This window comes from Symphalangus syndactylus, chromosome 9 (genome assembly GCF_028878055.3).
Source record: "Symphalangus syndactylus isolate Jambi chromosome 9, NHGRI_mSymSyn1-v2.1_pri, whole genome shotgun sequence".
NCBI classification, from domain to species: domain Eukaryota; kingdom Metazoa; phylum Chordata; class Mammalia; order Primates; family Hylobatidae; genus Symphalangus; species Symphalangus syndactylus.
In genome coordinates, this window is record NC_072431.2 from 16,467,925 (window position 1) to 16,481,209 (window position 13,285).

At 39.7% G+C, this 13,285-nt stretch overlaps 1 protein-coding gene across 5 annotated transcripts in view; it reads right to left on the reverse strand.

The window, feature by feature from the left end:
* Nucleotides 1-13,285, reverse strand: part of TTC6 (tetratricopeptide repeat domain 6) — a 256,504-nt gene that overhangs the window by 74,699 nt on the left and 168,520 nt on the right. The gene's annotated exons all lie outside the window — the stretch shown is intronic.

Below are 13,285 nucleotides of genomic sequence, written 5' to 3' on the forward strand. Positions count from 1 at the left end.
TGGACACAAATAAGGGAACAACAGACATGGGGTCCTACTTGAGAGTGGAGAGAGGGAGGCTAAGCAACAAAAAACTACCTATTGGTTACTGTGCTTATCACCTTGGTGATGAAATAATTTGTAAACCAAACCCCTGTGACACAAATTTATCTATATCATAAATGTGCATATGTACCTCTGAACCTAAAATAAAAGTTAAAAAAAGAAACAACCAACATATGCATATGTTGTGAGTTCCAGAAGGAAGAGAAAAAGAAAGGAGAAGAAATAACATTTTTAAAATGGATGGTTGAAAACTTCCCAAATTTGATGAAAGAAATGAATGTATTAATCCAAGAAGTTCAAGGACTCCAATTAGGATGCACTCAAAGAGATTCACATAGAGACACATTATGATCAATCTGTCAACAACCAAAGACAAAGAAAATCTTGGGGGATGGTGTGAGAGAGAATATTGAAAGCACCAAGAGAGATGTGACTCATCATATACAAAGGATCTTCAATAAGACTAATATCCAATTTCTCATTAGAAATCACAGAAATCAGAAGGCAGTAGATAACACATTTAAAGTGCTTTAAAAAAAAATCATGCAAGAATTCTATACCTGGCAAACTAGCCTTCAAAAATGAAGGAGAAATCAAAGCATTTCTGAGTAAATGAAACCTGAAGAAGTCCATTACTAGTAAACCTATTTTACAAAAAAGGCTGAAAGGAGTCCCTAAGGCTGACATGAAAGACACTAGACAGAAACTTGAAACCATACAACAAGGTAAAGAACACCAACAAAAGTAATGAATAGGTAAATTTAAAAGCCAGTAGCATAGTACTTTTGGTTTCTAATTACTCTTTTTGTTCTATGTGACATAAAAGACAAATAAATAAAACAATAATTACAAGGCTACATCACTGGGCATACAATGCATGAGGATGTAATTTGTGGCAGGGTGCAGTGGCTCATGTCTGTAATCCCAGCACTTTAGTATCACAAAGTGGGGGACTGCTTGAGGCGAAGCGTTTGAGACTAACCTGGGCTACAAATTTTTTTTTATTTAAATTTTGTGCCTCTCTACAAAAAAAAAAAAAAAATTAGGTGTGGTGGTGTGCACCTATAGTCCTAGCTAACTGGGAGTCTGAGGCGGGAGGATCACTTGAGCCTAGGAATTCAAGACTGTAGTGAGCTGTGATTGCACCACTATATTCCAGCCCGGGGCACAGAGTGAGATCCCGCCTCTAAAAAAATTTTTTTTAATGTTTATAAAGATGTAATTTGCAACAATAACAACATCAAGTTGGGGACAAACGTATATAGGGGCAAAATTTTTATAGACTATTGAAACTACGTTGACATTAATTCAAACTACATTATTATAAATTAACATCTTATTATTCCAAGGTAATCACAAAGACAATAACTAAAAATTATACAATAAAAGAAATGAGAAGGAAATCAAAATGGTAGAAAAAATCAATTAAAAAGTAAAGCAATTGTGGAGAAATTGAAAAACAAAAAATGTACAATATAAAAAAATACAGGGGGGTGGAGCCAAGATGGCTGAATAGGAACAGCTCCAGTCTACAGCCCAGGCTTGCTTAGGTAAACAAAGCACCCAGGAAGCTCGAACTGGGTGGAGCCCATCACAGCTCAAGGAGGCCTGCCTGCCTCTGTAGGCTCCACCTCTGGGGGCAGGGCACAGACAAACAAGAAGTCAGCAGTAACCTCTGCAGACTTAAATGTCCCTGTCTGACAGCTTTGAAGAGAGTAATGGTTCTCCCAGCATGCAGCTGGAGATCTGAGAACGGGCAGACTGCCTCCTAAAGTGGGTCCCTGACCCCCGAGCAGCCTAACTGGGAGACACCCCCCAGTAGCGACAGACTGACGCCTCACTCGGCCGGGTACTCCACTGAGACAAAACTTCCAGAGGAACGATCAGACAGCTGAATTTGCAGTTCACGAAAATCTGCTGTTCTGCAGCCACCGCTGCTGACACCCAGCCAAACAGGGTCTGGAGTGCACCTCTAGCAAACTCCAACAGACCTGCAGCTGAGGGTCCTGTCTGGTAGAAGGAAAACTAACAAACAGAAAGGACATCCACACCAAAAACCCATCTGTACATCACCATCATCAAAGACCAAAAGTAGAAAAAACCACAAAGATGGGGAGAAAACAGAGCAGAAAAACTGGAAACTCTAAAAAGCAGAGCACATCTCCTCCTCCAAAGGAACGTAGTTCCTCACCAGCAACGGAACAAAGCTGGACGGAGAATGACTTTGACGAGTTGAGAGAAGAAGGCTTCAGACGATCAAACTACTCCGAGCTACAGGAGGAAATTCAAACCAATGGCAAAGAAGTTAAAAACTTTGAAAAAAAATTAGACTACTGTATAACTAAAATGACCAATGCAGAGAAGTGCTTAAAGGAGCTGATGGAGCTGAAAGCCAAGTTTCGAGAACTACGTGAAGAATACAGAAGCCTCAGTAGCAGATGCAATCAACTGGAAGAAAGGGTATCAGTGATGGAAGATGAAATGAATGAAATGAAGCGAGAAGGGAAGTTTAGAGAAAAAAGAATAAAAAGAAATGAACAAAGCCTCCAAGAAATATGAGACTATCTGAAAAGACCAAATCTACGTCTGATTGGTGTACCTGAAAGTGATGGGGAGAATGGAACCAAGCTGGAAAACACTCTGCAGGATATTATCTGGGAAAACTTCCCCAGTCTAGCAAGGCAGGCCAACATTCAGATTCAGGAAATACAGAGAACGCCACAAAGATACTCCTCGAGATGAGCAACCCCAAGACACATAATTGTCAGATTCACCAAAGTTGAAATGAAGGAAAAAATGTTAAGGGCAGCCAGAGAGAAAGGTCGGGTTACCCACAAAGGGAAGCCCATCAGACTAACAGCGGATCTCTCGGCAGAAACTCTACAAGGCAGAAGAGAGTGGGGGCCCATATTCAACATTCTTAAAGAAAAGAATTTTCAACCCAGAATTTCATATCCAGCCAAACTAAGCTTCATAAGTGAAGGAGAAATAAAATACTTTACACAAAAGCAAATGCTGAGTGATTTTGTCACCACTAGGCCTGCCCTAAAAGAGCTCCTGAAGGAAGCACTAAACATGGAAAGGAACAACTGGTATCAGCCACTGCAAAAACATGCCAAATTGTAAAGACCATCGAGGCTAGGAAGAAAGTGCATCAACTAACAAGCAAAATAACCAGCTAACATCATAATGACAGGATCAAATTCACACATAACAATATTAACTTTAAATGTAAATGGGCTAAATGCTCCAATTAAAAGACACAGACTGGCAAATTGGATAAGGAGTCAAGACCCATCAGTGTGCTGTATTCAGGAAACCCATCTCACGTGCAGAGACACACATAGACTCAAAATAAAGGGATGGAGGAAGATCTATCAAGCAAATGCAAAACAAAAAAAGGCAGGGGTTGCAATCCTAATCTCTGATAAAATAGACTTTAAACCAACAAAGATCAAAAGAGACAAAGAAGGCCATTACATAATGGTAAAGGGATCAATTCAACAAGAAGAGCTAACTATCCTAAATATATATGCACCCAACACAGGAGCACCCAGATTCATAAAGCAAGTCCTGAGTGACCTACAAAGAGACTTAGAATCCCACACCATATTAATGGGAGATTTTAACACCCCACTGTCAACATTAGACAGATCAACGAGACAGAAAGTTAACCAGGATACCCAGGAATTTAACTCAGCTCTGCACCAAGCAGACCTAATAGACATCTACAGAACTCTCCACCCCAAATCAACTGAATATACATTTTTTTGAGCACCACAACACACCTATTCCAAAATTGACCACATAGTTGGAAGTAAAGCTCTCCTCAGCAAATGTAAAAGAACAGAAATTATAACAAACTGTCTCTCAGACCACAGTGCAATCAAACTAGAACTCAGGATTAAGAAACTCACTCAAAACTGCTCAACTACATGGAAACTGAACAACCTGCTCCTGAATGACTACTGGGTACATAACGAAATGAAGGCAGAAATAAAGATGTTCCTTGAAACCAACAAGAACAATGACACAACATACCAGAATCTCTGGGACACATTCAAAGCAGTGTGTAGAGGGAAATTTATAGCACTAAATGCCCACAAGAGAAAGCAGGAAAGATCCAAAATTGACACCCTAACATCACAATTAAAAGAACTAGAAAAGGAAGAGCAAACACATTCAAAAGCTAGCAGAAGATAAGAAATAACTAAAATCAGAGCAGAACTGAAGGAAATAGAGACACAAAAACCCTTCAAAAAATTAATGAATCCAGGAGCTGGTTTTTTGAAAAGATCAACAAAATTGATAAACCGCTAGCAAGAGTAATAGAGAAGAAAAGAGAAAAGAATCAAATAGACACAATAAAAAATGATAAAGGGGATATCACCACCGATCCCACAGAAATACAATCTACAATCAGAGAATACTACAAACACCTCTATGCAAATAAACTAGAAAATCTAGAAGAAATGGATAAATTTCTTGACAAATACACTCTCCCAAGACTAAACCAGGAAGAAGTTGAATCTCTGAATAGACCAATAACAGGCTCTGAAATTGTGGCAACAGTCAAAGCTTACCAACCAAAAAGAGTCCAGGACCTGATGGATTCACAGCCGAATTCTACCAGAGGTACAAGGAGGAACTGGTACCATTCCTTCTGAAACTATTCCAATTGATAGAAAAAGAGGGAATCCTCCCTAACTCATTTTATGAGGCCAGCATCATCCTGATACCAAAGCCTGGCAGAGACACAACCAAAAAAGAGAATTTCAGACCAATATCCTTGAAGAACATTGATGCAAAAATCCTCAATAAAATACTGGCAAACCGAATCCAGCAGCACATCAAAAAGCTTATACACCATGATCAAGTGGGCTTCATCCCTGGGATGCAAGGCTGGTTCAACATAGGCAAATCAATAAATGTAATCCAGCATATAAACAGAACCAAAGACAAAAACCACATGATTATCTCAATAGATGCAGAAAAGGCCTTTGACAAAATTCAACAACCTTCATGCTAAAAACTCTCCATAAATTAGGTATTGATGGGATATATCTCAAAATAATAAGAGCTATTTATGACAAACCCACAGCCAATATCATACTGAATGGGCAAAAACTGGAAGCATTCCCTTTGAAAAGTGGCACAAGACAGGGATGCCCTCTCTCACCACTCCTATTCAACATAGTGTTGGAAGTTCTGGCCAGGGCAATCAGGCAGGAGAAGGAAATAAAGGGTATTCAATTAGGAAAAGAGGAAGTCAAATTGTCCCTGTTTGCAGATGACATGATCGTATATCTAGAAAACCCCATCGTCTCAGCCCAAAATCTCCTTAAGCTGATTAGCAACTTCAGCAAAGTCTCAGGATACAAAATCAATGTACAAAAATCACAAGCATTCTTGTACACCAATCACAGACAAACAGAGAGCCAAATCATGAGTGAACTCCCATTCACAACTGCTTCAAAGAGAATAAGATACCTAGGAATCCAACTTACAAGCGATGTGAAGGACCTCTTCAAGGAGAACTACAGACCACTGCTCATGAAATAAAAGAGGATACAAACAAATGGAAGAACATTCCATACTCATGGGTTGGAAGAATCAGTATCATGAAAATGGCCATACTGCCCAAGGTAATTTATAGATTCAATGCCATCCCCATTAAGCTACCAATGACTTTCTTCACAGAATTGGAAAAAACTACTTTAAAGTTCATATGGAACCAAAAAAGAGCCCACATCGCCAAGTCAATCCTAAACCAAAAGAACAAGGCTGGAGGCATCATGCTACCTGACTTCAAACTATACTACAAGGCTACAGTAACCAAAGCAGCATGGTACTGGTACCACAACAGAGACATAGATCAATGGAACAGAACAGAGCCCTCAGGAATAATGCCACATATCTACAACTATCTGATCTTTGACAAATCTGACAAAAACAAGCAATGGGATAAGGATTGCCTATTTAATAAATGGTGCTGGGAAAACTGGCTAGCCATATGTAGAAAGCTGAAAATGGATCCCTTCCTTACACCTTATACAAAAATTAATTCGAGATGGATTAAAGACTTACATATTAGACCTAAAACCATAAAAACCCTAGAAGAAAACCTAGGCAATACCATTCAGGACATAGGCATGGGCAAGGGCTTCATGTCTAAAACACCAAAAGCAATGGCAACAAAAGCCAAAATTGACATATGGTATCTAATTATACTAAAGAGCTTCTGCACAGCAAAAGAAACTACCATCAGAGTGAACAGGCAACCTACAGAATGGGAGAACATTTTTGCAACCTACTCATCTGACAAAGGGCTAATATCCAGAATCTACAATGAACTAAAATTTACAAGAAAAAAACAAACAACCCCATCAAAAAGTGGGCGAAGGACATGAACAGAAACTTCTCAAAAGAAGACATTTATGCAGCCAAAAAACACATGAAAAAATGCTCATCATCACTGGCCATCAGAGAAATGCAAATCAAAACCACAATGAGATACCATCTCATACCAATTAGAATGGCCATCATTAAAAAGTCAGGAAACAACAGGTGCTGGAAAGGATGTGGAGAAATAGGAACACTTTTACACTGTTGGTGGGACTGTAAACTAGTTCAACCATTGTGGAAGTCAGTGTGGCGATTCCTCAGGGATCTAGAACTAGAAATACCATTTGACCCAGCCATCCCATTACTGGGTATATACCCAAAGGACTATAAATCATGCTGCTATAAAGACACATGCACACGTATGTTCATTGCGGCACTATTCACAACAGCAAAGACTTGGAACCAACCAAAATGTCCAACAACGATAGACTGGGTTAAGAAAATGTGGCACATATACACCATGGAATACTATGCAGCCATAAAAAATGATGAGTTCATGTCCTTTGTAGGGACATGGATGAAACTGGAAACCATCATTCTCAGTAAACTATCGCAAGAACAAAAAACCAAACACCGCATCTTCTCACTCATAGGTGGGAATGGAACAATGAGAACACATGGACAGAGGAAGTGGAACATCACACTCCAGGGACTGTTGTGGGGTGGGGGGAGGGGGGAGGGACAGCTTTAGGAAGATATACCTAATGCTAAATGACGACTTAATGGGTGCAGCACAGCAACATGGCACATGGATACATATGTAACAAACCTGCACATTGTGCACATGTACCCTAAAACTTAAAGTATAATAATAATAATAATAATACAATATACAATGTAATACACAAAATATACAAAATATAATATAAAAATATACATATGAAAAACAAATAGCAAAATGGCAGAGTTAGCTCTTCCTTAGCATTAATTGCATTAAATGTAAATAGGTTAAATTGTCTAATCTAAAGGAAGATATTGGGAAAATGAATTTTTACAAACCATAATATAGCTATATGATATCTAGGAAAAAAACTCAATTCAGATCAAAGAGACAAATCGGTTGAAAGTGATAGGATGGGAAAAGGTATTCCATTCAAATATTAGCCAAAAGAGAAAAGGAGTAGCTTTGCTAGTATCAGACAAAATAGATTTTAAGGCAATAATTATTACAAGGGACAAAGAAGACCATTACATATTGATGAAAGAGTCAATCAATCAGGAAGATATGACAATTATAAACACAGTCAAAAACAGAGCCCCAAAATATATGCAGCCAAGACTAACAGAATTGAAGGGAGAAATAAAGAATTCTATAATAATAGTTGGAGACTTCAAACCTCACTTTCAATTATGAATAGAACAACTAGACAGAAGTTCAACAATGAAACAGAGGACTTGAACAATAGTATAAACTAACTAGACCTAACAAACATATATAGAACACTTCATCTAACAACAGCTGAGTACAAATTCTTCTCAAGCACACTTGGAACATTCTTAGGACAGACCATATGTTAGGCCATAACACAAGTCCCAGAAAATTTTAAAGATGGATCATACAAAGTATATTTTCTAACTGCAATGGATAAAACTAGAAAACAATAACAGAAGAAAATTTGGGAAATTCACAAGTATGTGGAAATTAAATGGCAGATAGGTCAAAGGGAAAATTACAAAGGAAATTTAAAAAATACTTTGAGACAAATGAAAAAGTCATACAACATACCAAAACTTAGGAGACGCAGCAAAGCAGTGAGAAATGTATAGCTATAAATGCATACATTAAATAAGAAGAAAGATCTCAAGCCAATAACCTTACTTTCTGTCTTAATAAGCCTAGAAATATAAGAGAAAACTAAATCTAAAGCAAGCAGAAGGAAGGAAATAATAAAGATTAGAGCAAAGATAAATGAAATAGAGAATATGAAAACAATAGAATCAACAAAGCCAAACGTTGGTGTTTTTAAATATCAACAAAATTGACAATTCCTTAGCTAGACCAACTAAGAAGAAAAGATGCCTCAAATTACAAAAATAAGAAATGAAAGTGGGGACATTGCTACTACCCTTGAAGAAATAAAAAGTAGTATTATGTAAAAGAATACTATGAACAATTGCATGCTAACAAATTAGAAGAACTTAGAAGAAATGAAGAAATTCCTAGAAATACACAAACTTCCAAAACCAACTCAAGAAGAAACAGAAAGCCTTAATAGACGATATCAAGTGAAGAAGTTGAATTAGTCATCAAAAAACACAGAAAAGCCAAGGACCAGAACATGTTAACAGTAAATTCTACCAAGTGTCTGAAAAATTAACACCAAGCCTTCTCAAAATCTCCCTACAAATAAAGAAGAAAATATTTCCTCATTCACTTTATTAAAGCAGCATCACCCTGTTGTTAAAGCCAAAGACAGCACAAACACACACCAGTGTCCCCTTACCAATATAGATGTAAAAATCATCAATAAAATATGAGCAAATTGAATGCAACAGCATATTATAAGAAAGATACAAGGCCAGGTGCGGTGGCTCACGTCTGTAATCCCAGCACTTTGGGAGGCCAAGGCGGGCGGATCACGAGGTCAGGAGATTGAGACCATCCTGGCTAACACGGTGAAATCCCGTCTCTACTAAAAATACAAAAAAACAAAAAGTTAGCCGGACGTGGTGGCGGGCGTCTGTAGTCCCAGCTACTCAGGAGGCTGAGGCAGGAGAATGGCGTGAACCCAGGAGGCAGAGCTTGCAGTGAGCCGAGATGGCACCACTGAACTCCAGCCTCCCTGGGCGACAGAGTGAGACTCTATCTCAAAAAAAAAAAAAAAAAAAAGAAAGAAAGAAAAGAAAAAGAAAAAGAAAGATACACTATGATCAAGTGAGATTATCCTAGTTACACAAGGGTGGTTCAACATATGTAAATAAATCAATGTAATATACCACATAAATTGAATGAAAACAAAAGCAAAAATACGCAAGTGGCATTACATCAAAATAAAAAGCTTCTGTACAGCAAAGGAAACAATTAGAGTGAAGAAGCAACCTTCAGAATGGGAGAAAACAACCCAATTATAAAATGGGCAAAGGACCTGAGTACATATTTCTCAAAAGAAGACACATAAATGACCCACAGGTATATGAAAAAATGCTCAGCATCATTAGGGAAATGAAAAATTAAAACCACAATGAGCTATCACTTCACACTATTATCAAAAGATGAAAGATAACAAATTTGGCGAGGATTTTGAGAAAAGGGAACTCGTGTACACTGTTGGGGAGATTTTAAGTTAATACAGCCATTTTGAAAAACAGTATGGTGGTGCCTTAAAAACTAAAAATAGAGTCACCATATGGTCCAGCAATCCACTTCTGGGTATATATCCAAAGTATTTGAAACCAGTATGTCAGAGAGACATCTGTACTCCACATTTCTTATAGCATTATTCACAATAGCCAAGATAAGAAATCAAGCTAAGTGTCTATCAACAGATGAATAAGCAAAGAAAGTGTGTTTTATATACACAATTAAATACTATTCAGCGTTTTTTTTTTTTTTTTTTTTTTTGAGACGGAGTCTCGCTCTGTCGCCCAGGCTGGAGTGCAGTGGCGCAATCTTGGCTCACTGCAAGCTCTGCCTCCCGGGTTCACGCCATTCTCCTGCCTCAGCCTCTCCGAGTAGCTAGGACTACAGGCGCCCGCCATCACGCCCGGCTAATTTTTTGTATTTTTTAGTACAGACGGGATTTCACCGTGGTCTCGATCTCCTGACCTCGTGATCCACCCGCCTTGGCCTCCCAAAGTGCTGGGATTACAAGCGTGAGCCACCGCGCCCAGCCTTCAGCCTTTTTTTAAAAAAAGGGAAACCCCATTGCTTACAACAATACGAATTAACTTGGAAGACATTATGTTAAGCAAAATAAGCCAGGCAGAGAAAAATACCAAAAGTTCTCATTTTATGTGGAATCTAAAACAAATACATAGACGCAGAGAGTAGAATAACACTAGTTATTAGAAGTTGGGTGTTACAAAAAATGGGGAATTTTTGGCCAAAGAGTACAATGTTTCAGTTAGACAGGAGGAAAAAATGGTAAGTATTTGAGGTGATGGATATGTTAATAAGCTCGATTCAATCATCACAGATTGTATACATGTATCATAACATCACTTTGTACCCCATAAATATGAAGTGAGGAAACTAGAGTCACATGCAATAGCACATAATACTCAGAGAAAGAAGCCAGACATAAAAGAATACTATAATTCAATTTATATAAAGTTCAAAATATAGGCAAAATTATACTAAGAATGTTTAAAAACACATACTTATTTGAGGCAACTATAAGGAACTGATTAAAATAGACAGTGGTTGTCTTCCCCCAGGAAAGACAAAGGCATGAGGGGGTTTCTAGATTGTTGCAAATGACCTGAAGATGGTTACATGGATATTGATATTATGATAAGCCATTATGCTGTACATTTCCATTTTGTACACTTTTCTGGATATATGCTTTATTTTACTTTAAAAATGATTTAGGGAGATCAGGCAAGATGGCTGAATAGGAAGAGTTCTGGTCTGCAGCTCCCAGCAAGACCCACGCAGAAGGCGGGTGATTTCTGCATTTCCCACCGAGTACCAGTTCATCTCACTGGGACTGGTTAGACAGTGGGTGCAGCCAACAGAAGGCAAGCAGAAGGAGGGTGGGGTGTTGCCTCACCCGGGAAGCGCAAGGAACCAGGGACCTCCCTCCCCAACCAAGGGAAGCCATGAGGGACTGTACTATCCAGCCTAGATACTACACTTTTCCCATGGTTATTGCAATCTGCGGATCAGGAGATTCCCTGGGTGCCTACACCATCAGGACCGTGGGTTTCAAGCACAAAACTGGGTGGCTGTTTGGGCAGACACCGAACTAGCTACGGGAGTTCTTTTCTGTACACCAGTGGCACCTGGAACTCCAGTGAGACAGAACCGTTTACTCCTGTGGAAAGGGGGCTGAAGCCAGGGAGCCAAGTGGTCTCACTCAGCAGGTTGCACTCCCACGGAGCCCAGCAAGCTAAGAACCACTGGCTTGAAATTCTCCCTGCCAGGGCAGCAGTCTGAAGTCGACCTGGGATGATCTAACTTGGTGGGGGGAGGGGCATCCATCATTACAGAGGCTTGAGTAGGTGGTTTTCCCCTGATAGTGCTAAGGAGGCCAGGCAGGTTTGGACTGGGGGGAATTCACCACAGTGCGGCAAAGCAGCTGTGGCCAGACTGCCTCTCTAGATTCCTACTCACTGGGCAGGGCATCTCTGAAAGAAAGGCAGCAGTCCCAGTTAGGGGCTTATAGATAAAACTCCCATCTCCCTGGGACAGAGCACCTGAGGAAAGAGGCAGCTGTGGGTGCAGCTTCAGTGGACTTAAACGTTCCTGTCTGCCGGCTCTGAAGAGAGCAGCTGATCCTGACAAGGAAGATTCTACCAGCACAGCACGTGAGCTCTGCTAAGGGACAGACTGCCTCCTCAAGTGGGTCCCTGACCCTGTGCCTCCTGTCTGGGAGAGACTTCCCAACAAGGTCAACAGACACCTCATACAGGAAAGCTCTGGCTGGAATCAGGCCAGTGCCCCTCTGGGACAAAGCTTCCTGAAGAAGGAGCAGGAAGCAAACTTTGCTTTTCTGCAGGCTCCACTGGTGATATCCAGGCAAACAGGGTCTGAAGTGAACCTCCAGCAAACTGCAGCAGACCTACAGAACAGGGGCCTGACTCTTAGAAGAAAAACTAACAAACAGAAAGCAACAACACCAACATCAACAAAAAGGACACACACAAAAAAACTCCATCCAAAGGTCATCAGCCTTAGAGATCAAAGATAGATAAATCCATGAAAATGAGGAAGAACCAGTGCAAAAAAGCTGAAAAATCCAAAAACCAGAATGCCTCTTCTCCAAATAATTGCAACTCTTCTCCAGCGAGGGCACAAAACTGGATGGAGAATGAGATTGACGAATCGACAGAAGGTGGCTTCAGAAGGTGGGTAATAACAAGCTCCTCTGAGGTAAAGGAGCATATTCTAACCCAATGCAAGGAAGCTAAACACCTTGATAACAGGTTACAGGAACTGCTAACTAGAATAACCAATTTAGAGAAGAAGATAAATGACCTGATGGAACTGAAAAACACAGGACAAGAACTTCGTGAAACATACACAAGTATCAATAGCTAAATCAATCAAGTAGAAAAAAGGATACCAGACATTGAAGATCAACTTACTGAAGTAAGGTATGAAGACAAGATCAGAGAAGAAAGAATGAAAAGGAATGAACAAAGCCTCCAAGAAATATGGGACTATGTGAAAAGACCAAACCTACGATTGATTGGTATACCTGAAAGTGACAGGGAGAATGGAACCAAGCTGGAAAACACACTTCAGGATGTTATCCAGGAGAACCACAACCTAGTGAAACAGGCCAACATTCAAATTCGGGAAATACAGAGAACACCACTAAGATACTCCTCAAGAAGAGCAATCCCAAGACACATAATTGTCAGATTCTCCAAAGCTGAAACAAAGGAAAAAATGTTAAGGGCAGCCAAAGAGAAAGTTCAGGTTACCCACAAAGGGAAGCCCATCAGACTAACAGTGGATTTCTCTGCAGAAACCCTATAAGCCAGAAGAGAGTGGGGACCAATATTCAACATTCTTAAAGAAAAGAACTTTCTTTCTTTTTTTTTTTTTTTTTTTTTTTTTTTTTGATGGAGTCTGGCTCTTTTTCCCAGGATGTAGTACAGTGGCACGATCTCAGCTCATTGCAACCTCCGCCTCCCAGGTACAAGTGATTCTCCTGCCTCAGCCTCC